Raw genomic sequence first — 27,659 nt, 5'->3', positions numbered from 1 at the left:
TGTCTTCTGCATGTGTTTCCCTTTCGTTCAAAGTTAGAATGTTCGCTGTTTCTGCTGAAATGACTCTAGCTCATGTAGTTATTTATTTTGTCCATTAGGGGTCTCTGTTTTCCCCTTGTATGTTACATGTCATGGTTTTTGATGAGAATTGTTATTATTTAGATTTAATGTGGTCCTGTCTTCCATGGACAATGGTTTTATATTGCTGAGGGAAGTGGAAGTGCAGAGACAGACCAGAAGGCAAATGTGTGTGTTCTGTTGTCTTCTGCAGAATAAATAAGTGCTGGGAAAATCCACCATCTGAGCCGACTTCTTCCATGCCCGTTCCACATCTGTTACATCTGCTCTGAACCTCTTTCATGTGAGGGTGAAACTCTTTTATTTTGCAAACCTCTGAAACCCAACCCAATGTTTCTTAAAGCTGCTCTGAACCTCTCATGCCCAAAGTTACAGTGTGTTGATAGTTGTTATTGGACAGTATTGAGCACGGTGTGTTCTTGAAATAAAGCGTTGTTTTTTACAATATTCTACTCAAAACCTCTTTTCTTCTCATTGTTGAGTGCTATTTAAACCGCGTCGCCCAACTGCGCCCCCCCCAAAAGAAAAATTCACCAGCCGCCACTGATATTAATATATATATATATATACATATTAGTATCTGTATATATATATATTAATATACATTTATATTAATGTTATGAACCCAAACACGAGGGTGTCAGATGTTTAGACGTTTGTGGGATGTCCTCAACAAGTATAAAGCAGAACTAGTGGTTAGTTCTTCTTCGTGGATGGCAGAAAGGAGTAAAGCCATGGGGATAAGCCCCGCCCCCTCTAAGCTCCATCCCCTCTAAGGTGCGAATGAAGCAAAACGCCACAAACAGTCAAGTGAGTAAACGTAAGCGATTATTCTCAATGCTTTTTTTGGTGTGAACGCAGCATGAGACACAATATGGAAGCAGGAAGTAGGAAGCAGGAAGCAGGAAACACGACTCCCCCACATGAAGTCAGTTAGAGCAGGACGCTCTGCTCAGAGTGGCGCTTGATGGACCGCTCAACAGATGAGCTCATCCGGCAGCGTCTCCAATGGCAAAGTGCTTCCAGCTTCCTCGGGCACTTAATCAATGGTTTGGTGTTATGGACTGACCGCTGCAGTCCTCGCCACCCGCTCTCTCTCTCTCTCGCCTGCCGCGCACGCCCGGAAATCCGACATTGACCCCGAAGACACGAATACGAATACCGCCACAGAGTGATTAGTGACTGAAAATGTAATCACCGATACCTCGGAGATGCCGCAGGAAAGAAAAGACCCCCCCCCACCAAAAAAAAGCCTTTTGAATGGAGTGGAAATGCCAGAACCGTCTCCATTACCGCCCACACAGCCAGAAGCTGGGGATCATCATAACACCTTTGCCTGGAGAATTAATTCAATTTGCCGAATGAGTCCACGCCGTTACGACTGAAAAGCAGGGGAAAAAAAGTGAATTTGAGTGATATTTACAGAGAGATTAGCATTTGTGTTCCGCAACATTAGGGTTGTCTCCGCCCCGCCGCCGAGGGAACGTATCGAGTCCATTTTACGACGGGGAAGCCGCTGGGAACAAGTGCTTTTAAATTTTTTTATTATTTTAGTGTGGAGCGGTAATGACATTTTAATGGCCATTTTCCCCCTGAAGCGAACATATCTCTGGAAACAAAAGGAGGAAAAAAAAAAAAAGGAAAGAAAAGCCCCTGGTTGAATGACTGGGAGCAGTCAGGCCCGTGACGTTGAAATGAAGGGACTGGTAGGTAAGCGACAATAAGCCCCGGCTGCTCTTTAAACACCGCCGCCCCTAAAGCGCCGCTTAGAGTCGCCCCTTAATCTGCTTCGGCTGTCGGCTCATGTCGAGAGGAAGAACGTCCAGAGGTTGTAGCTCGTCTTACTTTCCACTCAGGGCGTCAATCGGCGGCGTCAATGAGGTTCATGCTTCATGACGCATGATTTAGAGGAGGAGTTCAATGCAACAATCAAAGATCTTCTATGGTCGGGAGGATGGGGCAACTGACGGACTCTATCACCCCGGGACAGTTTCCCACTGGTCACTCCGCTCTTCATACTTAATGTTTCATATTTAATTTCACATGTCACTTTCGTACACATTACACTTTAACAAACGCACACTTACAGTCCCCTGTTGACAGCGCTGTTATCTGTATGTGCACTTTTACTTTATACCATTGTAAATGTCATGTTTAAATTCATGCACTATGTTGGTTTCTTATGTCTGTCTAATGTACACGCCAGCTACACGCCAGCTACACGCCAGCTACACGCCAGCTACACGCCAGCTACACGCCAGCTACACGCCAGCTACACGCCAGCTACACGCCAGCTACACGCCAGCTACACGTAACCCACTGATTGGCTCAGGGAGGAAAGACTTTCAATTGGCCAATCCAGGACCTGAGTCCTGATAAATATCCGGGTCAAGGGAGGTCACTTCCTGTTTTCGTGTGGGTGCAGACAGCGGTGAGTGCAGCGAGAGTTTACCTCCATTACTTTTAAGTTAATTTTGTGTTGTAGTCTGTGCAATGTGCTGAGAATATTTTGTGTAAATTTTAGACCTCCATTTTGTTATATTACATGGTTTTATCCTTTTCTTTTGTATTTCCCTGACTATGTCAGCGCTTTTGGTTACTGCTGTTACATTTGTTTGTGTTTTGAATCAACTGTTTTGTGTGACCTTGTGTACAGGTCAGGTTTTTGGGATACCCACTTTGTATCCAAGGAAGATGGCGAGCTACCCACGAGATGGATGAATAACATGCCCACTGTGAAAAGTTTCTTTTGATTATACATATGTTTACTGGATTTATGTTTATGTTCAGTAAAAAGCCTTAAACCTCAACTATTTGATTTTGTGGTTTTTCACACACGACTTGAGCTCCGCAGCCAAATCTGGAGACAACATTTTAGATATTAGAAATTAACTCTTGAAATTGAGCCACAGGTTACAAACGTGGCGAGCTAGCCAGGAGTCTGACTGCGAATCAGAAGATTCCAGGTTCGACTCGCGGGCGGCGGCGTTGACGGGTGAGGGGAGGGGGGGTGGGGTGGGGGGGGGGGAACGCAATCTATTCATCAGTCACCTTTTCTCATTTCCCCTAAATAATGATCCATCACAGCCGGCGTCGGCCGGAGCCTCTAACGGGACGGACCGGTGTAAGTATGCGGAGCTGCAGTATTTATTAGCTTTTGAATCAGGCAGCGGACGGAGAGAAGAAACGACTGATAAATAAGTTATTTTCTACTGGGTGGCCCAAAAGAAAATCAATCAATCCCCCCCTCACACACACACACACACACACACACACACTGGGTTTGACAGTCCCACGTGGTGTTCAGGAAGCGTTTACACGTTGGACGCTGTAATTGATCTGCAGTTACAGATTTATATTGGGGACTTCTCTCCTCTCCGGCTTGAGATACGCCGTCGTACGTTATCGCCACATCGCGGCTTCACGGCGGTAATTCTGGCTAATCAGCTCGCAGACTGTGGCGTCGGGGGAGGGGGGGGGCACTTCTGGAAGCTGCAGCGTTATGTAAGAAGTAGCATAGGTGGTTGCGTAACACGCCTCCCTTTGTCCACTCGCCCGGCGCCTTTAGAGTGTGTGTGTGTGTGACAGGAAGGGGAGGGGCACTGAGAGTCACTTCGTCATCTAGTGCTCAGACACACACAGAGACACACACACACACCCCGATACACAGACACACACAGAGACACACACACCCTGATACACAGACACACACACACACACACACACAGACACCCACACACACACACACACACAGACATTTACACACATGCACACAGACACACAATAAGACACACACAGACACACACACATACACGGACACACACTGAAACACACAGACACACACAAAGACAGACCCCCACACACACAGACACACAAACACAGAAAGACACACTCACAGACAGACACACACGGACACACACACACACACAGTGGATGCGCTCGGTTTCTTCTCATATTCCGCTCAGCCCACTCGTGTGTGTGTGCTCGCTGTGACCTTCAGCAGTCACCTTGAGAAAGTTACTCCCCCCCCCATCTCCTCATCTGAACAGCACTCTATCTCCCTCATCTCCCCCCGACTGCGTCTCTTCTTGGCGACCGTGGTCACAGCGACTCGTTTCCTGTTCTGAAGGCGATGAGCGGAATCGGATCTCATTGAAAAATCGATGAGTTGGACGTAGGCCTGTGTGTGTGTGTGTGAATCTCCCATCCAACATGACTCCCGTTGGGCTAGTCCACTTGTCCCGGACTATGGAGTTCGTAAACACACACACATACACCCACCCACACACACACACACCCACACACGCACACAGCTGGCAGCGAGCCAAAATACAGCAGAGGGAAGCAGCTCAAGACGGGGGTGTGTGTGTGTGTGTGTGTGTGTGGGGTATGAATCAGCCGAAACATCATCCTCCATTGTCCTGATTATGTTGTCACTGAGCACCGACACCCCTCATTCACTGAGTGTCAGACAACAACACAACACACACACACACACACACACACACAGACAAATCTGCACCGCTCGATGTCCAGGACCGGAGGTTCGAATCCCGCCTGACCTTCACACACATTTATATAACACAAGGACGTCCTTGAGCGAAGGTCACGTTAAGCCCCAACACACACACACACACACAGACACACACTGACTAACAGTTGGTTTTGCTGTATGTTGACGGCTTTTAGAGACAACACTTGCTTCCAATTTGGGTTTTTATTTTTACATTTTTCATTTATCTTTTTTTAACAGTTGAGTTTGTCTCAACTAAAAATCAACACTTCCTCCAGATGTTTCACACTAAAATGTTCTGACCTGACGTAGAGGGAGAACCAAACCAATGTTTACTCAAACAATATCGATCAATATATATGTAAGCCTTTCAAAATAAAAGTCATCTCCGCCTTTGAAGTACATATATTCCCTGTTTTGCATAAATTCACTGCGCTTAATTATCTTTCTACCCTTGTGAGAACACACACACACAGACACACACACACACACACACACACACACAAAGCGTGTTGCAGTTGAACACCCTGTGTATCGTTGGCATTGGTGCGTACACACACTGATGTGTGAATGTTCATAATTACATGAAGTTGATCTCTTCTTCAAGCGTCACACATAATTGCTTCGGATCGTCTCGTCTGAGCGCAGCGAGACCGGAATGCTTCAACCTGAACTCGTCTAGGGCTTCGTGCGGGCAGGAAGCAACGTCGACATTAAGTTATGAAGTGCAGACATATTATCCTGTTCTGGTCCTTTGACACATTCAATCCCAAAATCACACGAGGTTTTTTTCACATGTCGTTAGCTGACGCTTTTATCCAAAGTGACTCACGATCATGTGACATTCACACAGCGTAGACAGAGCTACAGGGGGAAAATCAGGGTTAAGTGTCTTGCTCAAGGACACATCGACTAGGGCGGGGTTTGAACTGCCAACCCCCTGATTGAAAGACAGAATTGACAGTCGGTTTTGTTTCCCGCCAATTCCTTCGTTAGCTAGTCTATGGGGCGGCTTTAGCTCAGTGGGGTAAGAGGGCCGTCCTGCAACCGCAGGGTTGTGGGTTCGATCCCCGCTCTCCCCATTAGTTGCAAGTCGAAGTGTCCTTGAGCAAGGCACTGAACCCCCAGTTGCTTCCCGGGCGCTTCACCGCAGCCCACTGCTCCTTAATAACTAAGGATGGGTTAAATGCAGAGAACTAATTTCCCCTTGGGGATTAATAAAAGTGTATATTCTATTCTATATTCTCTAACACCTCGACCTGCTGTTTGGTGCTGAGCAGGTAGCTTCGATAACTCGGGAATTACCAACGGTTGGTCAGTGGCACCAGACTTTCACACCTTTCACACACACACACACACACACACAATCAAAGTTTGGGGTCACCCAGACAATTTTGTGTTTTCCATGAAAACTCACACTTTTATTTATCAAATGATTTTCAAAATGAATATAAAATATAATCAAGACATTGACAAGTTTCTAAATAATGATTTTTATTGTACATATTACTTGTGTTCTTCTTGTGGCTCAAAGGAAGGCCAGTTTTATAGCTTCTCTCACCAGCATAACTGTTTTCAGCTGCGCTCACATAAAAAGGGTTTTCAAGGGTTTTCTACCCCTCTGCTAGTCTTCTAAGGCGATAACACAATGTACCATTAGAACACTGGAGATGGGCCTCTACACACCTCTGTAGAGACTTCATTAAACACCAGAGAATAGTCATTTACACATTAACTATGTAGAGAGAGTATTTATGATTCATTTAATGTTATCTTCATTGATAAAAACAGTGCTTTGAAAAATAAGGACATTTCTACATGACCTCAAAATGAATGGTAGTGTAGATGTTCATAGAAACATAATGAGAAGCTTTAATAAAGTGGTCCTGACCCTACAGGACATGAAGTGAGTGAGTAAGTGAGAAAGTGAGTGAGTAGGTAAGTAAGTGAGTGAGTGAGTGTGTGAGTAAGTAAATAAGTGAGGAAGTGAGTAAGGGAGTAAGCGAGTAAGTGAGTGAGTAGGTAAGTAAGTAAGTGAGTGAGTGAGGAAGTAAGTGAGTTAGTGAGTGAGTAGGTAAGTAGGTAAGTGAGTGAGTGAGTGAGTAAGTAAATAAGTGAGGAAGTGAGTAAGGGAGTAAGTGAGTAAGTGAGTGAGTAGGTAAGTAGGTAAGTAAGTGAGTGAGTGAGTGAGTAAGTGAGTGAGGAAGTGAGTAAGTGAGTGAGTAGGTAAGAGGTAAGTAAGTGAGTGAGTGAGTGAGTAAATAAGTGAGGAAGTGAGTAAGGGAGTAAGTGAGTGAGTAGGTAAGAGGCAAGTAAGTGAGTGAGTGAGTAAGTAAATAAGTGAGGAAGTGAGTAAGGGAGTAAGTGAGTGAGTAGGTAAGAGGTAAGTAAGTGAGTGAGTGAGTGAGTTAGTGAGCGAGTGAATGAGTGAGTAAGTAAGTAGGTAAGTGAGTGAGTGAGTTTACCTCCCAGCTCTTATTCCCTAGCCCCCTTCATGAGTTCAAACTGGTCACTAACTAATCACAGTGACTCCTCTGTGGGGCGCAGGTGGAGCAGGTGGAGCAGGTGGAGCTGACGGAGGTTTCCTCCGTGTTACTTTAGTAACATCAGAAGTTCCTCAGAGCTGCTCTCTGGATGTCCAGAAACGCATCCGTTGCCAGCAACTTCTTTTTTGTCTTTACTAATAAAGTCAAGTGAATGAAAGCTTCACAGCCCGATGTTTCACCTCCTCCTGCAGGAGCCAGCCCAGCGCCCCACCTCCTCACGGCCTCCATCACTCTCATCCTGCTTTTACCTCTCCCCTCCTTCTCCTCTACTTTCTCCATCTTCTAATCTGTCTGCCCTCATCAGCCTCTCTCTCACTCCCCACAGGTTCATTACTGGAGTTGCTCACATGGGGTTTTTTCTTCTTCTTCTTCTCGGTAGAATCCAATTGATCCTCAGGCCGAGTGCTCCGAGAGAAAGATGGAGGACGGAGCACCGAAAACTAAACGGCTCTGGAGATCAATCCGGCATAAAAGCTCGTCGGCAAACCGTGAAACGAGACACCGGAGTCCTCCACTGTAATCTCTCTTTGTGCAATGATAATCCGTTCTGACATTGGATGGGTTAATACTGAGGCTGTTTTATTAAATTTTTTCAAAGTCTTATTTGATGCTGGAATTAGGCCCCAAAAAAATGCGTTTCATAGTAAATCTTCAGCGTGCCGTTCAACCCCATTAAGACCGGGATGAATAAAAAGACAATAGAGATGGGATGAAGCGCCACTAAAAATAAAGAAAGATGTTCTTCCGGTACTTTCCGGATCAATACGTGCCTCCGTGACTTCCAGATGACTTTGTGCTCCAACATGTGAATGTTACTGGATCCAAATGCTGCAGTTTGGAGTTTTCTAAGATTAGAACACTTCACGTCAATATCAGTTTTCTTGGGTTTGGGATTTATAAACTGGAACAGAGGCTTTGAGAAGCTGCATGAAATGAATAAATAATAATAGTTATGCTAAAAAGAAAACGAGAAAAAAAAAATAGAAATATTCTCTAAAATCACGAAGAATAAAAAGACAATAATAATAATAATAATAATAGTAATAATATTAATAATACTAATAATAACTTTATTTATATAGCACCTTTAAAAACAAAGTGTACAAAGTGCTCTACAGAGAATCAAGGCAAACAAATAGAATAGTGAGATACAAATATAAATAAAATAAATAAAATAAATTAGGGGAACCAAAGAACTGCCTAAAAGGACGACATCACTTAAAAGCTGTTCTATAAAAATGGGTTTTAAGAAGTGATTTAAAGGAAGTGACTGATTCTGAGCCTCATCCCCTCCGGTAGGTCGGTCCAAAGTCGAGGGACTCTCACGGCAAAAGCACGGTCAACCTTTGATTTAAGCCTCCAATGATTAGGAGTGATCGAAAAAGGATCAAAAGTCACCGAAACAGAGAATAATAGTAAATGGGCAGTCAACGATACCACTTTATGCACCAAAAACCGCATTTGTACTCTGTGATAATTAAGCTGCACCGGCCTAATGGTGGCTGAATCCACTTTAATGGAGTCTAGTGGTAAACGTGTTAACACACAGACCCCAAAGCCCAAAGCAAGACTGCAATCCATTTGGTCCCAATTGAATTCACTTTATTTTATAAAGCCCAATATCCCAAATTACAAATTAGCCTCAGAGGGCTTTACAATCCCTACACATACGACATCCCTGACCTTTGAAAAATCCCAAACAAATAGAAAAAAAAAACTTTCACAGGGAAAAAAGGTGAAGAACCCTCGAGGAGACTCACCGAGCAGCATCTCTCTCCAGAAGGGACAGGAGCAATGGAGTCTGAGCCTCATCCCAATGAAACCCAGTGGCTCCTCTGCTCCTCCGGTGCAGGAGGTCACTTTATTTATTTATTTTTTACAAATTGTGTGTCTCTGTGCGTCGCTCCGGGCGAGACGTGTGTGTTACTGTTTGTGTCGGTGTGTGTGAGCTCCTGTTGCTCTCGGTCGAGGCAGCTGGCACCAAATTGAAAGGAATGACCGTGACCTTCGGACAAAATCACGAGAAAAGTGCTTTCTGTCTCCTTTGTTTCCCTCTGTTCTTCTCCTCTCTCTCTCTCCCTCTCTCTGCGGAACAGAGGAACCGCGGAGGGAAGAGAACACAGGAGAGCACGAGCCTTTTTGTTGTTGTTGTTGTTGTTGTGCGTTTGCATTCCCCCGCCTCTCTTTCCTCCCTCTGCGGTTTCCAAAACCTCTTTCCATTGAAAACACAAACATTGCATTTCTGTCGCAAATATATGATAAAGAATAGGTTTTTTTCTGAAAGGAGTCTTCCTCTGAAGACATATACCAGAGACACTCGGCATCACTACACGGCAGATACCTCACAACTTGCTCCTACTCTCTTTAACCTCTGCCATCATTTGGTCTCCGTTCCGTCTCTCCATCTGTTACCCCAGCCAAGGGTGTGTGTGAGGTTGTAGACCAGCAGAGAGGAACGGCAGCAGAGAGCACACTGGCTAATATTTGCCCTGCGCTAAACTGAGCAAACATGGATAAAGCGAACCCCCCCCCCCCCCCCCCCCCGTGTCCCTGGCCGTTTCCCTTGTTGTCCTTTCATTCCCTCCCTCGTCTCTGTTGTCGAGCAAACCGCTGGGCGAGGGATCCGATAGCGTAATCCGCGTCCGCTGTGTGTGTGTGTGTGTGTGTGTGTGCAGTTTATTACAAACACCTGTGCGATAAAACAGAACCCTTTGTGGAGCTTCACATGTAAAAACCTCTCGGTGACCTTGAGCGTCGTTTTCCAGCCGGTGTTCTTGGGATTCTGTTCGGATTGGACATTTCCAAACCTCGGGATTTAATTTATTACGACAAATGTGTGAAACCAAGAAGTCAAACACTGAGGTTCTTATTTTAACCAAAAGAATGATCGTTATCTAGACACAGCCACGTGATGTCTGCTACCTAGACACAACCAAGTGATGTCTCCTATCTAGACACAACCAAGTGATGTCTCCTATCTAGACACAACCAAGTGATGTCTCCTATCTAGACAAAACCAAGTGATGTCTCCTATCTAGACAAAACCAAGTGATGTCTCCTATCTAGACACAACCAAGTGATGTCTCCTACCTAGACAAAAGCAAGTAATGTCTGCTACCTAGACAAAAGCAAGTGATGTCTGCTACCTAGACAAAACCAAGTGATGTCTGCTACCTAGACAAAACCAAGTGATCTCTCCTATCTAGACACAACCAAGTGATGTCTCCTACCTAGACACAACCAAGTGATGTCTGCTACCTAGACAAAACCAAGTGATGTCTCCTATCTAGACAAAACCAAGTGATGTCTCCTATCTAGACACAACCAAGTGATGTCTCCTACCTAGACAAAACCAAGTGATGTCTCCTATCTAGACACAACCAAGTGATGTCTCCTACCTAGACAAAAGCAAGTGATGTCTGCTACCTAGACAAAAGCAAGTGATGTCTGCTACCTAGACAAAAGCAAGTGATGTCTGCTACCTAGACACAACCAAGTGATGTCTCCTACCTAGACACAACCAAGTGATGTCTCCTACCTAGACACAACCAAGTGATGTCTGCTACCTAGACAAAAGCAAGTGATGTCTGCTACCTAAACATAACCAAGTGATGTCTCCTACCTAGACACAACCAAGTGATGTCTGCTACCTAGACACAACCAAGTGATGTCTCCTACCTAGACACAACCAAGTGATGTCTCCTACCTAGACACAACCAAGTGATGTCTGCTACCTAGACACAACCAAGTGATGTCTGCTACCTAGACACAACCAAGTGATGTCTCCTACCTAGACACAACCAAGTGATGTCTCCTACCTAGACACAACCAAGTGATGTCTGCTACCTAGACACAACCAAGTGATGTCTCCTACCTAGACACAACCAAGTGATGTCTCCTACCTAGACACAACCAAGTGATTTCTCCTACCTAGACACAACCAAGTGATGTCTCCTACCTAGACACAACCAAGTGATTTCTCCTACCTAGACACAACCAAGTGATGTCTCCTATCTAGACACAACCAAGTGATGTCTGCTACCTAAACATAACCAAGTGATGTCTCCTACCTAGACCTAACCAAGTGATGTATTCTATCTAGACCTAACCAAGTGATGTCTGCTATCTAGACCTAACCAAGTGATGTCTGCTACCTATACCTAACCAAGTTAACCAGGCATTAAACGCCACTACCTTCCATTTATGCTGATTACTTTACTGAAGAAACCAAAGTCCATATTTCCACCAATCTTCTATTACAAAACCTTACTCAGTGTTTTTGTCGCCTCATTCACAATTCACAGCCTTAGCGCTACACTTTATGTGCGTTAGTCATACCATTGCATTGGACGTTAGCAAAAGAAACATTGTCTTTTAAGTTTTACAGAACCGTCCAGTAACTCTCTTGCGCTCACATCTGTCGAGTGGCGCTGAAGAGCTTGTTCACTTCATGGCTGCTAAGTGGCGACAGGTGGAGGACTCCAGGCTGAAATCTGCTCACTTCTACCTTCCTACCTTTCCGTGACTCGGTGCTATGGGCGGAGAACTACATGATTGTGCTGATGAGTCGTTGTTTTTAGAGGTGATGGGGCGAGTCTGGAAGTATTGCCCAACTAAGGTTCGGTCAAGGGAAATACAATATAATATATCTGTATATATATGAACATTGGGAAGCATTGGGAGTTAGAGAAAACATCGAATAAGACTTTTCCCGACATCCAGATTGTTTGTTCATGTCAATTGAAAAATTAAATCCAAACAACAAATCCACGTAGCTTAAGTTACTTCCTTCACGGCGATCTTCTCCGTGAGCTCGAGCCGGAACAACCAGAAATAACAAAAATAGGGGGCGTCGACCTCGTTCAACCCAATAAGCGCCAGAAACACCGGATCGATTCCGTGAGCGTCTTCATCGTATTCGCGCAATTGTTAGCACAGATATGGATTTTCTTCTTCTCTTGGAATAATTTCCGTGGATTTTATTCGGACTAAAGTACCGGTTGGGTTAATGATAGTTATTGTCCCAATAAGTAGCATCCTGCAGGGTATCTACAGCTAGTGACAGCACTACAACCACGAAGGAGTGGTGAGGATGAACAATGTGGAGAACGTTAATGATGGGTAGACAATATTTCGTGGGGTTTTATTTGTGTTTATGTCTGTGTGTGTGTGTGTGTGTCTGTGTGTGTGTGTGTGGATCCCTTTCTTAATAATTCTCAAATTGGCCTGGGGCTGCTCGGATCAATAAAGACATGAGGTGAAGATACGAGCTGTAAATATTAGGAGGGGATAGATTTGTATATATGTACATATATACATATATATTTGTATATATACTGTATATATGTATATATACATAGATTTGTATATATATATACAAATCTATGTATATATATATATATATATATTTAGCTCAGTAACAAGGAGACAGTGAATAATGACAAATATTTCTAGCGCAGCTTTTTCACTGTGAACAGAAAAAGTTCATTTCATATGAATAACTGGCTAATGATCTCGTATCGCTGAGACGTGCACACAGCGGCCGTATACTGTATAATATATACTGTATAATGCATTATGTATAATGTATAATATACAATGTTTAATGTATAATGTTTAATGCAGCTAATTGCAACAGATGATGAATAATGAAATGTTTGAATCCCGTTCTGCTCACCTTTAGCTCTGCACGGCGTCACGTGACGCCGTAGTGTTGCGATCACCTGGGGAACCATCGCCCCGCTCCCTCAGAGGCCCTCAGAGGCCTTCAGCGCGCTACAGAGGGATGTGGCGCCACGCCGCGCCATGAATATGCTATTTTTACAAAGGCAGCGGTGAACACAGCAGAACTAATGCTGGTTGAGACAAGTGCTTCTAAACAACAACAGCTATTTGTTGTTGTTTATAAGGTGACATCACGATCTTCAAAGACCTCAGTTTGAACTACAAAGAAAAAGAAAAAGAAGCCTCCACTAAATACAAAGTGATGTGACACACACACACACACACGGAGTAGGTTGTTGGTGGTAGCAGGTGTGTGTGTGTGTGTGTGTGTGTGGGGGGTCAGGTGAACATCATCTCTAACGGAGACAACACTAAATACAAAGTGATGTAACACACACACACACACACACACAGAGTAGGTTGTTGGTGGTAGCAGGTGTGTGTGTGTGTGTGTGTGTGTGGGGGGGGGGGGGTCAGGTGCACATCATCTCTAACGGAGACAACACTAAATACAAAGTGATGTGACACACACACACACACACACACACACAGAGATTAGGTTGTTGGTGGTAGCAGGTGTGTGTGTGTGTGTGTGTGTGTAGAGCCTTTCTATCACGACTTCCTATCAGAGACGTGGTGCATCTGTCGGGGGACTATTTTCACCTGCGGATGAATACATATTTGGTGCACGACCGGGTTTCTGGCAGAACCCGTGTATGTATGTGTGTGTGTGAAGAAGAAACATGTCCCCCAGAGCCTGTGGAGACATTACACACACACACACACACTTGTCAGAGGGATACATTTGAATTTTCAGGCGATTTCTTTTCACAAACTTTATTGTTCCCGCTGATCTGAAAAAAAGTGGAAAAAAAAAATTCCGCAAATATGACTTGTTATTGCTATTTGTGTCCGTGTGTGTGTGTGACCCGACGCCCCCAGCAGGTGATAATAAACGCTGGCTTGCTGTCACCATAGCAACCCGACCGCGTCAGATCAGAGCGCCGCCATCCGTCATGTGACAGAATAATGAAGGGCCCGGTGATATCCAGCACACACACACACACACGCACACACACACACAGCTCAAATGTTTGCGGTAGAAATGCTAACTGTGTGAATGTTCCTTAGTTCAAGCACACACACACACACACACACACACACACACACACACACACACACACACACACACACACACACACGCACACACGCACACACACAGGCACACACACACACACACACACACAGACACACACACAGACACACACCCAAACACACAGACACACACATGCAAACACACACACAGACACACACACACACACACAGATACACACGCACACACACACAAACACACACACAGACACACACGCAAACACACACACAGACACACACACATGAAAACACACACACAGACACACACGCACACATACACACACACACACACAAACACACACACAGACACCCCAGATAGCAGCTGATTCCGGGGCGGATCCGCCCTCAGGTCGCTAGATCCGCCCTCAGGTCGCCAGGTCGCTAGATCCGCCCGCAGGTCGCTAGATCCGCCCTACTGCCGCACTCGGTTTGGTCATGTGAACCGGATCCACCCGCATCTGCATCCGGTTCACACAGCGGCGGTTGTTCTAAATCGTTGCTCCTCTGACTTCTGCGGCTCGACTTTCCAAACTGGAATTTTCAAACCTGCAGCTCTTCGCGCCAGACATATTACTTAGGTAAGTGTTGAATTGTGTTGCTACTGTCGAATTATGGCTATTTTTCGAACTATCTCGGTTAGGGTTAGGGTGAGCTATCTTCTGCAGCTAGCGCTGAATTTTCAGTGGTTCTTGGGTTGGAGCTTACTTAGTATACTTAAGCTCCAACCCAAGGGTGCGCGATTGAAGCTGGGCAAGGTAATAACGAGGAGCGCTAGCTTACGAGCTAATAACGAGGAGCGCTAGCTTACGAGCTAATAACGAGGAGCGCTAGCTTACGAGCTAATAACGAGGAGCGCTAGCTCGCAAGCTAATAAAGATGGCCAGCACAAACCTGTTTTTATTTAATTCGTATGTATTGAGTTCTCAACACATAATTTACAATTTGAAATGTCATCCTCAGTTTTACAGAAGTGTTCATCAGGATCGATCTCTACAATTCAGGTAAGCATGTCTTTTTGGAGGGAAGTTTTCACAGCAACTTAAAGACACATTTGAGAGGGAATTGTATAACCTGTTTAACTTTAAAATGACCAGATTTGTTTTAATCCATTAAAATACTATCTTAATGTATAGCGTAGTGTTTTTATCAAAGTTGCTAAATTGTTTTCTAGTTGCTAAATTGTTTTCAGAAGTTCTTGGAACAGAGTTATATTTCTGTGACTGATGACACTGTTTGTTTCTTTCCTCTGTAATTCAGGATGTTCCATCTGATTGAATTCTTGGACAGCAAAACAGTAGCAGTCGTGCCACAAAGCTGGTACAGTGGTGGTGGCTGCGTTTGGCCAGATTACCCGAGGGATGAAAGGGTGGACAAGGCGGTCCGAAGTGCCGAAGAACCTCAACCTGACTGGCAGACACATTATGTCAGAATAATTAGATCATGCGGTATGCTAATTATATTAATATTCTAATAATTAGCAGTTTAAACAAATACATAAAAACATTTACCTTATGTTACATATGGGGTGGGGAAACAACATTTTAATCACATTGTTCTGGTCATAATTCTGTACTTTTTCATTGTGTTTTGACTTAATTTTTAGATGATTACTTGGTGGCAAGGCGATGGTTAACAAAATATATGTCCTGTGACACATCTGATCTCCATTCAGAAGAGGAGGCAATTCCTAAAAGGAGAAAGCCAATGCCTGTGTGAGTAAATGTGTATAAATTGTATTCTTTAGAACTCTTTTACCTTCATAAAATAAAGTGTCTGTCATTCAATGTTATAGTATGACAAATAATACATTTTTTTCCTAACTCCATTTCTAGCCATTTCTTTGGGGACTCGGATGCAGACAGCGAGACTGAAAATCGCCACCCCAAAAAAAAGGGTCCAACCACTAGCAGGACAGTTGCCCCTCCTCCAACTATTGCCCCTCCTCCACCACGGACTTCATCACCAGCAGGACAGCGAACAAGCCATGCAGGGTACACACCAACCTGGCGAGGGGCGAGGTGTGGTTCAGACACCATTGCCTGCTGTGGTGAGCAACAACTCAAACAGCTATGGGATTCAAATTGAATCTTTTTAATCATTTCACTTTTTACAATGTTAACGATGGTAAATTGGATACGAGACATGCAATACACACTGTCACATTGAATCCAAGTGAATATGATCATTACGATTGGATTAATGGAGTTGTATAACACTTGATGTTTCCATATTTGATGTAAAATCTCTTAATCGTTACCTTTTTCCCTTTTTTACGAGCAACAGCTCAAAGATCCAGCCAACGCTATAATGAAGGAGAGTGGTGAGTTGTTGTTTTTTTAACCCTTGTGTTGCCTTAGGGTCATTTTGACCCGATTCAATGTTTCACCCTCCTGTTACCTTTATATTTACTAACATATTTTACCCTTTGGGTTCAATTTGACGCCAGCAATTAAAACCTCCAGAAAATTATTAGAATTAATATTGTTTTCCAAGTTTAAGTGTGAGGCACTTTATGTTTGTTTGTTGACTACCGAAAGAACACCGACATTAAACATTGAATGGGGTCAAATTAATCCTAAGGCGGGGGGAGGGTGTAATATTGATTCGGTCCAAAATGACCCTAAGGCACCAGAAGGGTTAAGAATCTCATAAAGCTCATTAAAATCTATTGTATGTCATTAACACTAGATAATACCCTGTTTGATGGTAATGTTTTTTTAAACAATATCAAATATTAATAGTACTTTTTCTATCCATTTTAGATTTCCTCCCTGGGAACAATCGGAGGACATGATGTAAAACGTGCAACGTGGAACATCCTCGCACGCATGTTCACTGATGATGTTGGCAAGTCCATAAATTGGAAAGGGATTCATGGAAAAAAATCTTTCAATCTAATGACGTCCAAGACTTTGCTCCTGCGTAAGTAACTCATATATAATGAAAACAATTTGATTTCACCCGGAGGTCTTTGTGTTCAAACTTACGAATAACCATGTTTCTAAATAAAATGTTTGAATTGCAACTTTATTCTCTATTTAGGTGAATGTTACTCAACTATACCTTTACATAATAGTTATATGATATATTAGCTCTATGGAGTGGAGATGGTCAGCTGCTTCAGGTTCCTCGGGTCAACATCAGCAACGACCTCACCTGGTCTGCTCACACAGACAAGGTGGTCAAAGCGCCCAGAAGCGCCTCTTCTTCCTGAGGAGACTGAAGAAGTTTGGCATGGATTCAGTCATCCTCACCAATTTCTACAGATGCACAATAGAAAGCATCCTGACTGGGTGCATCACAGTGTGGGTCTGCACAGCCAAGGACCGCAAGGCCCTACGCAGTGTGGTCAGGACTGCGGAGTTCATCATCGGGGAGCTCCCAGCCCTGCAGGACACGTACCGCACACGATGCCTCAGGAAGACTGGCAGGATCCTAAAGGACTGCCATCATCCAGCCTTCAGCCTGTTCACCCCGCTGCCTTCTGGAAGGCGGTACCGTATCATCCGGTCTCGCACACAGAGACTGGAGAACAGTTTCTTCTGTGTATCTGACAATAAAAGACTTGACTTGACTTGACTATATTTAGCATAGCACACTTTAAGTGCCAGACAGCCACTAGATTTTAGACTGCATGTCTGATTTATGTTGCACTGAGTATTCATGTGATTTTGTATCTGCTTGTGTGATTACAGATGCTGTCAGAAAGAATCACTCAACACATGCGTCCACTGACGACCAGGTTCTTAAGCACGCCATTCGGTGGTTCAACCTGGCAGCAGACCGTAGCTCCAGGAGGCGTGCTACTGTAGACGTCCCCACACTGAACAGACTTAAAATATATCTTTTAAATGTGTGTGTATATAAATTTGTCCTTTCAAATAAAAAACTGTTTGACATTATTTACGTTTTCATTTTGTTGTTGTTGCATTGATGCATATTTGTTAGCTTGATCTGGGCCAAATGAGCCGCTTTATGGAAGGGTCAATATTTTATGAATATCTGCGTAATATTGGCGGATACGGGGCGGATCCGCCCCGCATCCGCCCCGTATCCGCCAATATTACGCAGCGCGCATCTGTTCCGGATCCGGCGCGGTGTGCATTTAGCCGCCGATCCGGACCCGGTTTGCGGAGCCTTCCCGGTGTCTATGGCGGTTTTTGGGCGGATCTGGAACGGAGTCAGTTTGCTATGTGGGACACACGCAAACACACACACACACACACACAGACACACACACACACACAGACACAGTAGTGCTCTCCTCAATTTACTGTCAGTGTGGACCGTTGGCCTTGTTTAGCACTTCCTGTTTTATCAGAGTGTGTGTCTGTGTCCGTGTGTGTGTGTCTGTGTGTGTCTGTGTCTGTGTGTGTGTGTGTGTCCGTGTGTGTGTGTGTGTGTGTGTCTGTGTGTCTGTGTGTGTGTGTGTGTGTGTGTGTGTGTGTGTGTGTGTGTGTGTGTGTGTCTGTGTGTGTGTCTGTGTCTGTGTGTGTCCATGTGTGTCTGTGTGTGTGTGTCTGTGTGTGTGTGTCTGTGTGTGTCTGTGTGTGTGTGTGTGTGTCTGTGTGTCTGTGTGTGTGTGTCTGTGTGTGTCTGTGTGTGTGTCTGTGTGTGTGTGTCTGTGTGTCTGTGTCCGTGTGTGTGTGTGTCTGTGTGTGTCTGTGTGTGTCTGTGTGTGTGTGTGTCTGTGTGTCTGTGTCCGTGTGTGTGTGTGTCTGTGTGTGTGTGTGTGTGTGTGAGCCGTGGTGCTCTGCGGCTGACGGTGAACCAGCTGAAGGAATAAATCCCTCAAGGTGTCAGCGGCGCTCTCATTACTGCTCTGGAGGAGCGTGGGAGTGACACGAGAGCCTCCTCACTCCTCACTCCTCACTCCTCACTCCGCTCGCCTCCTCTCCTGATGAAAAGACTCCAACCAGACATCTCATCAACCAATCAAGCAAGACGGTGCCCCCCCCCCCCCCCCCCCGCTCGCGGAGGGAAAGAGACGAGGAGGGAAGCTGAATTCACACAAGAACAACTAATATAAAAGAAAAGAAGAAAAAAGGATTGCTTTAAAAATATATATACAATTGAGTCCACTTAACAGAACGAAGTGCTCACAGAGTGATGGAGTGATAGTGATGGAGGATGGAGGATGGAGTGATGGAGTGATGGAGTGACACCGCTAAACGGAGAGGAAGGGCGTCTGAAAGTGAGTCAGAGACGTTAGCTGGATGCTAACTACCATTAGCTTATGTGTGTTTGTTTGTTTGGCTGCTTTGTAAACAGATACACCATCACTCCTCCATCCCTCCTCCATCCCTCCTCCATCACTCCTCCATCACTCCTCCATCACTCCTCCATCACTCCTCTCCGACAACAACGAGAAGGCCTACCTGGAGGAAGTTGCTGATCTGTCACTCTGGTGCCAGGACAACAGCCTCATCATGAATGTCACCAAAACTAAGGAGCTGATTGTGGACTTTAGGAGGGTACAACAACAGAGGACGTACTCACCACTGGGGATTAACGGGACTACTGTGGAGAGGGTGAGCGGGTATAAATACCTGGGAGTCCACATCACCGAGGATCTGACATGGTCAGCGAACACAGACACTCTGGTGAGAAAGGCAAGGCAGCGCCTCTACCACCTCAGGCAGCTGAGGAAATTTAAAGTTTCCCAGAGGATCCTTCAGTCCTTCTACTCTGGAGCTGTAGAGAGCGTCCTGACAGGAAGCATCACAGCCTGGTTTGGCAACTGCTCCGCTCAGGACAGGAAGGCTCTGCAGAGAGTAGTGCGTTCGGCTGAGCGCACTATTGAACCACACTCCCACCCTGCAGGACTTGTACACCAGGAGGTGCAGAACCAGAGCCGGCAGGATCATGAAGGATCCTCACCACCCCAACAACAGACTGTTTCAGCTGCTGCGGTCAGGCAGGCGCCTCCGTAATCACGCTGCAAGAACAGAGAGACTGAGACGGAGTTTCTTTCCTCAGGCCATCAGGACTGTGAACTCCGACCTCACCAGGACCCCCACATAGACCCACACAACTGCCCCTCTTAGGCACACACACACACACACACACACTTACTGTAAATATTGTGTTGTTTTTTATTTGTAAATAGTGTGTACTTGTTGCCCTTGCACATTCCTGCTGAGCATTGCCACTTTCATTTCACTGCACACCCTGTGTGTGTATGTGACAAATAAAACATCTTGAATCTTGAATCCATCACTCCTCCATCACTCCTCTATCACTCCTCTATCACTCCTCTATCACTCCTCCATCACTCCTCCATCACTCCTCCATCACTCCTCCATCACTCCTCCATCACTCCTCCATCACTCCATCACTCCATCGCTCCTCCATCACTCCATCGCTCCTCCATCACTCCATCACTCCTCCATCACTCCTCCATCACTCCTCCATCACTCCTCCATCACTCCTCCATCACTCCTTCATCACTCCATCGCTCCTCCATCACTCCATCATCACTCCTCTATCACTCCTCCATCACTCCTCCATCACTCCTCCATCACTCCTCCATCACTCCTCCATCACTCCTCCATCACTCCTCCATCACTCCTCCATCACTCCTCCATCACTCCTCCATCACTCCTCCATCACTCCTCTATCACTCCTCCATCACTCCTCCATCACTCCTCCATCACTCCTCCATCACTCCTCCATCACTCCTCCATCACTCTTCCATCACTCCTCCATCACTCCTCCATCACTCCTCTATCACTCCTCTATCACTCCTCTATCACTCCTCCATCACTCTTCCATCACTCTTCCATCACTCTTCCATCACTCTTCCATCACTCTTCCATCACTCTTCCATCACTCTTCCATCACTCTTCCATCACTCCTCTCTTCTATCACTCCTCTATCACTCTTCCATCACTCCTCTATCACTCTTCCATCACTCCTCTATCACTCTTCCATCACTCCTCTCCTCCATCACTCCTATCACTCCTCTATCACTCCTCTCTTCTATCACTCTTCTATCACTCTTCTATCACTCCTCTATCACTCCTCTATCACTCCTCTATCACTCTTCCATCACTCCTCCATCACTCTTCCATCACTCCTCTCTTCCATCACTCTTCCATCACTCTTCCATCACTCTTCCATCACTCTTCCATCACTCTTCCATCACTCCTCCATCACTCCTCCATCACTCCTCTCTTCCATCACTCCTCTATCACTCTTCCATCACTCCTCTATCACTCCTCTATCACTCCTCTATCACTCTTCCCTCACTCTTCCCTCACTCTTCCATCACTCTTCCATCACTCTTCTATCACTCTTCCATCACTCCTCCATCACTCCTCTATCACTCTTCCATCACTCCTCTATCACTCTTCCATCACTCCTCTATCACTCTTCCATCACTCCTCTATCACTCTTCCATCACTCCTCTATCACTCCTCCATCACTCCTCTCCTCCATCACTCCTATCACTCCTCTATCACTCCTCTCTTCTATCACTCTTCTATCACTCTTCTATCACTCCTCTATCACTCCTCTATCACTCCTCCATCACTCCTCTCTTCTATCACTCCTCCATCACTCCTCCATCATTCCTCCATCACTCCTCTATCACTCCTCCATCACTCCTCCATCATTCCTCCATCACTCCTCTATCACTCCTCTATCATTCCTCTATCACTCCTCCATCACTCCTCCATCACTCCTCCATCACTCCTCCATCACTCCTCCATCACTCCTCCATCACTCCTCCATCACTCCTCCATCACTCCTCCATCACTCCTCCATCACTCCTCTATCACTCTTCTATCACTCCATCGTTCCTCTATCACTCCTCTATCACTCCTCCATCACTCTTCTATCACTCCATCGTTCCTCTATCACTCCTCTATCACTCTTCTATCTTCCTCTATCACTCCTCTATCTCTATCACTCCTCCATCACTCCTCTATCACTCCTCCATCACTCCTCCATCCTCTATCACTCCTCTATCACTCCTCCATCACTCCTCTCCTCCATCACTCCTCTCCTCTATCACTCCTCCATCTCTCCTCCATCATTGTTCTTTCCCCCGTGGAGTAAACTCCTGGCCCTCCCCCCTCTGCTCTGACCTCATTTTTGTACCAATTAAATTGAGAGAAATTAAGCCGACTCAGCAGTTAAAAAATACGATGAACATGAAGTGTGAGCGTCCAACAGGATTATGAAGCCCTCGCTCCTCTCTCCTCTCTCCTCTCTCCTCTCTTCTCTCTCCTCTCCTCTCTCCTCTCTCTTCGCTCCTCTCTCCTCTCTCCTCTCTTATATCATCATATGATACTTCTAGGTCATCTGTCGGTTTGAAGCTCCTCCCATTATGCAGTGCGACGGCCCCGTGGACGAGAGGCCGCGTGGAGTTAAGACACAGACACGGGAACACCTGTTGCTCTCGGGTCCACGCCCACACACACACACACACACACACACACACACACACACACACACACACACACACACACACACACACACACACACACATCAGTCTTTATGACCATCGGGGTGATGAGCTCAGCTCTGATCCCCATCTGGGAGAAACATGCCTCCTGGACCGCTTTCTGCATGACTGTGTGTGTGTGTAGGTGTGTGTTTGTGTATGTGTGTGTGTGTGTAGGTGTGTGTGTGTGTGTGGCCCTGAATAGAGTCAAACCGACTTCTCCTCCAGCACGCTTCATCGCCCACCTCGGCTTGAGCCCGGCGCACCTGTCGCCTGCCCCCGAACACACACCACCTGCTGCATGCTCACACACACACACACTGATGTGTGAGGTCAGGAACACACACACACACACACACTGACCAACAGTTGTTTTTTCTCTATGTTGACTGCTTTTAAAGTGAACAAAAACAATCTTTTATTTTTACATTCTAGTTATCTTTTCTCTTTTCTCTTTTCTTAACAGAGTTGAGTTAGTCTCAACTAAAAATAAATCAACACTTCCTCCAGATGTTTCACAATGAAATGTCCTGACACACACACACACATAGACACAGAGTGAGATCCGTGGAGCGTTTCACTCAAACATGACAACAAATAGATCAATATGTATGTGAGCCATTCAAAATAAAAGTCATCTCCGCATTTGAAGTGCATGAAGGCCGCGACTCAGAATTCACTGCACTCGAATTATCTTTCTAACCTTGTGAGAACATAAAAGGCGCACACACACATACACACACGCATACACACACACACACTCACACACACACATTCTTGGCCCACTTGCAGATAGCCTACATATTTAAGACAAGGGGAAGGTTAAGGGGAGAACCAAGAGTGGAACAATGATATTTTAAGAGCGAGAAACAGGATCCAACAGTGAAAACAGAAGGATGCAAGGATACAAGGAGACGAGGAGACACACTTTCCCTCAGCCTGTTTGCGGTGTGTCTCTTTCTCATCACTCCGTTCCTTAATTACAGAGCAGCAGCAAACTGCACCGCTGGCTCTGCCCGAGTTCCTTCTAATGAGCACCCCCCCCCCACTTCCTCCTCCTCCTCCTCCTCCTCCACCCCCAAGTGTCATCTTACTTCTCCCAATTCTGGAAAAAAGATGACATAACTAACTACGCACAGTATTTTATTCTTAATCATGCACCCCCCCCCCCCTCCTACAAATTGCATTCCTGCACAGAGTTCTTCTCGTGGCAGAATAGAAGGCGACGTGGTGCGTTCAGGTACCATTGGTCCCCATAGTCCCGTGTGTCTGTGGCCTCGACGCGCTGAACAGACGCTCTGATTTCCCATTATGGATTTTCGCGCATCAAACAATTAATTTGGTCTAATAAAGACCGGGATAATGAGTGTGATTGTGTGTGTGTGTGTGCGCGTGTGTGTGCGTGTCGGAGTTCCTCGAGCACGGAGATAACGCATAATGGAGATTGATTACTGCGGCACCGATTCAGGCGGCTTCTCTGATAGGCCGGTTGGTCCGTGGCGTTGCTGAGAGGTGTTTACACGTCGGTGCTCGGTGTGCGCGGAATAAAAAATATGGCCAGCGCTCATCATTGCGACACACACACACACACACACACACACACACAGACCTCTGTGACGGGATGACAAGCGGCAGATAAAAACGGGCCTCCTCCCAGATAACCCGGCGCCTCACATCTGGCGCCGCGCTCGAAGTGTCTCGGCCGCGTGCGTCAGCGTCTTTGTTCGCGGGTCAGAGATAACGTTGTATCAGTGTGTGTGTGTGTGTGTGTGTGTGTGTGTGTGTGTGTGAAACTGAACACGTGCCGCGCCGTGTGTCACATTAAAAGCCCTCCCCCCCTCTCCCTTATCTCTCTGTGAGGATTAGAGTGCATAAGCCAGGCCCGAGGGCGCCGACTCCCCATATCAAACACCATCAGCAACAGCTGGCCGCCGCCGCGGAGCTCCCGTCCTGCAGGCAGCGATGTGGCGAAGGTAACGGGGCCGCAGATCGCTCAGACTGTTGGGCTCCATCAGAGTTTGCGATGATCCGGTTGCGTCTCCGTGAAAACGTTCATGGCTTCTTGAGTACGGGTCAGTGGCGTCTGATGGCATTGGCTCGTGGGGAAACGCCCACTTTTTCTTCTTATCTGCTTCTCTGAAGACACAGCCGGTCATATTCATTAAATGTGTTTATGTAACTCCTTCTGGTCACATGACCTCTCCTCTTCTGTCCATCCTGGAGAGGGATCCTCCTCTGTTGCTCTCCTGAAGGGTTCTTCACCTTTTTTACCCCGTGAAAAAAAACATTCTATTTTTTTGGTGTATTTCCTGGACCCGATGTGAGGTCAAAGGTCAGGATGTCGTACGTGTACAGATTGTAAAAGCAAATTCGTAATTTCTGATATTGCGCTATACAAAATAAACCGAATTTAATGTGTAATGTTTTATCCTTATGCAGAAATAAACATCATTGGCCCCATGCGGTGTTGAATTAGTAGCTGGAAATGTCACTTTGTTGGTATAAATGACGGATGTTAATCTAACGGCTTGAATTGAACATTGAAGCCATGAGAGAGTTTAGATGTCCCCATTTGTCTCGTCAATGTCACAAATAACGGGAAAACAATGAATTAAGAATTGGACAAAAGGTGAGTTCAATCCTTCGTAGAAGCTAAATGTATAGCCGGCGTCGATGTGAATCCACCGCTCCGGTTCCAGGAGGATTAGTCTAGAAGCAACAGACCACCATGGAGCCATTGCTCTGAACGAAAGGTGAAGCTGGAGGGCCGAAACGCCGTTGCATCCGGTGAAGGTGGAGCAACAGCAGCTCCCACCGGGGCGCCGAGTGATGTCGACATCACTGTGATTCAGGAGGGCGCTCCCTTAATCTAATGCTGCCGTCCAGCCCAGACTGAGGGCATCCACAGCCCGCGGCGGGGAGAGAGAGAGAGAGAGAGAGAGAGAGAGAGAGAGAGAGAGAGAGAGAGAGAGAGAGAGAGAGAGCAGGGCCCTCCTCCTGGGCAGCGTTTGGGTTTCAGAGCACATGGAGCTTTGAGAAGAAGGAGAAAAAAAAATACACGACGAGGTAAAACTGTCAGTGGGCACGAGTGAGATGGAGCACTGAGGCTCATGTGGGGGGGGGGGGGCACAATGCATTATGGGACTCGTTTAAAGGCCGATCAGCATATATTATTCTCAATCGAAAAAAGAAGAACACTAAAAAAGCAGGTCAACGCAGCCGCCCACACACACACACACACACACACACACACACACACACACTTCCTCTTCCACGTGTCATTAAAAAAGAGAAAGAAGAAGAAAGAAAGGACAAAAAAAAGCACGATACAGGGGAGCATCATTAGCGGGGAGATGAAAGGCGAGGCGATGGCGTCCTGAGAGGAACGCGATGATGCGTTCCTCCTATAGGGAGAAAAGAAAGAGAAGACTCTGATTGGTCTTTGAGTGAGAGCTTCACCGGGGGATGGACACGCCGCCGTGTGTTCCGGGAGGAATTATTGTTTTTCGTTCCCGCTCTCCTCAGCTGCACATTAGCGTTGAGTGCAGGTGTTAGACGAGTGTAGTGTGTGATGCTTCTCCACTCTCTCTCACACACACACACACACACACTCTCTCTCCATCGCCCGCATGTCAGCTGCGGTGAATTGTTCTGTGGCTGGAGATTGGAGTCCTGACCCAACGTCTGGAGGACGGTCTCTATCTCACGCCGGCATCTTGACAGCCCATAATGAAAGCATTCGAGGGTCTTCATCTGAACCCTCTCTCTCTCTCTCTCTCTGGTCTGACATCCTGTGTCCGTCCATCAGTCGTCTTGACCCTAGCCGAGCGGTCCGTCTGACTATCAAAGAGCGTGCGTGCCGCGAGGCCCGACATGCGATGTGATGGAGTGGCGCTATCAGTGGCAGGCGGGCGCCGTACTCCCCCCCCCCCCCCCGGACACCATCCCCGTGTGTCTCCAGCTGTGGCCTCCAACAAACCTCTCACTCACGTCATCTCCTCTTGTTTCTCAAGACAACAGATGTGCCGGCACACTGTGACAACTATTAGCGGAGGTTTTCTTCTTCTTCTTTTTTCTTTAGAAAGCGGCCCGTATGCACTTAATGTACTTCATAAATCACGCGACGGAGGCGGCGCGGCGATGCCGGCGTGTGAGGAGCTGTGTGCCGGCTGCTGACTCTCTGGGGAAGAGCGGCGCTACACAACCTGCATTGTGCCGGTGCTGAAGGAGACAGCCTGGAAATGTCAAAAAGACAGATCGGCGGGCGATCCGGAGCCCATTCAGACTCAGTTATAGACTTCAGTTTATTGTGTCCCAGTTCCATGTCACACACACACGCACACACACACACGGACAAGGCCATCTCTTGAATAATAGGACATCTTTAAGTGTGCATTACATTGTGGTTTTAAAAGGTCAGCGTCACTGAATACTTAAAAAAGGTGCTTTGTCCAGTTGTCAACTGTGATTGGACGATTAAACCACAGCGCTGAATTTCAGAGTAAGAGAGAGAGAGAGAGAGATCTTTTCATGTCAAATTATTAAGGGATGTAATACCCGCTGGACGGGCTAAACTGTTTGTTGCAATACCTCCGAAAAAAAGAAGTAATGCACTGTAATTCATACATGTCACAAAATCTGTTCTTTTGTTCAGGGTTCACACACATGGACGAATGGATTTCAAGGACTTTAAACCAAATTTCCATGACCAACAATTTTGTAAAATCTCAATGTATACATGTGTATAACTTTAAATGACAGAAATGAGACACAATAGTTAGAATAAAAGAATACATATTTATATAAATGTTTATTCTTTTAATCAAACTGCGTAAATTAACATATGAATATAACACATTTCCATGACTTTTCAAAAACTTTTGGGACTTTATCCAGGCCTGGGAATAAGAATTTTTAATTTCCATGACTTTTCCAGGTGTTCCGTGTCCCGTGTGTCTCCCCAGTGTCTCTTGATTGCTCATTGCCTACACCTGCTGCCCTCAGCCCCTCCTCTGCCTCCCTGATTGCTCATGCGCGACACCTGTGGTTTAGAATTCCCGTCACTGGTCCCTGTTGTAAATTCCGCGTGGTGTGAAGCTGCGTTCACGCCTAAAACGTTGCGTATTGTTCGCGTGAGTAGATCCCATTAGCAAAGTTTGACGGGAATCGGTCGTAACGAATATTCGCCGAGTTGCGA

General features: G+C 46.0%; 1 protein-coding gene and 2 long non-coding RNA genes across 13 annotated transcripts in view; 2 read left to right on the top strand and 1 right to left on the bottom strand.

Moving 5' to 3' along the window:
* nrxn2b (neurexin 2b) overlaps positions 1-27,659 on the bottom strand; it is an 856,499-nt gene that overhangs the window by 60,789 nt on the left and 768,051 nt on the right. The window lies entirely within an intron of this gene.
* Positions 1,036-2,888, top strand: LOC130211492 (uncharacterized). 2 transcript variants are annotated; one of them, XR_008835081.1, is made up of 3 exons: positions 1,036-1,788; positions 2,285-2,509; positions 2,735-2,888. It is a non-coding gene; the product is annotated as an uncharacterized LOC130211492 (long non-coding RNA). The 2 variants fall into 2 exon arrangements; XR_008835080.1 differs by having other exon boundaries at positions 1,036-2,509.
* Positions 14,346-17,799, top strand: LOC130211490 (uncharacterized). 3 transcript variants are annotated; one of them, XR_008835076.1, is made up of 8 exons: positions 14,346-14,591; positions 14,974-15,014; positions 15,271-15,458; positions 15,617-15,725; positions 15,846-16,060; positions 16,297-16,333; positions 16,776-16,935; positions 17,709-17,799. It is a non-coding gene; the product is annotated as an uncharacterized LOC130211490 (long non-coding RNA). The 3 variants fall into 3 exon arrangements; XR_008835077.1 differs by lacking the exon at positions 17,709-17,799 and adding an exon at positions 17,056-17,141 and having other exon boundaries at positions 15,301-15,458; XR_008835075.1 differs by lacking the exon at positions 17,709-17,799 and adding an exon at positions 17,056-17,141 and having other exon boundaries at positions 14,347-14,591.

Source organism: Pseudoliparis swirei, chromosome 21 (assembly GCF_029220125.1).
Source record: "Pseudoliparis swirei isolate HS2019 ecotype Mariana Trench chromosome 21, NWPU_hadal_v1, whole genome shotgun sequence".
NCBI classification, from domain to species: domain Eukaryota; kingdom Metazoa; phylum Chordata; class Actinopteri; order Perciformes; family Liparidae; genus Pseudoliparis; species Pseudoliparis swirei.
The sequence above is the reverse complement of the archived record's forward strand: the minus strand, read 5'-3'. Positions and strand labels throughout refer to the sequence as shown.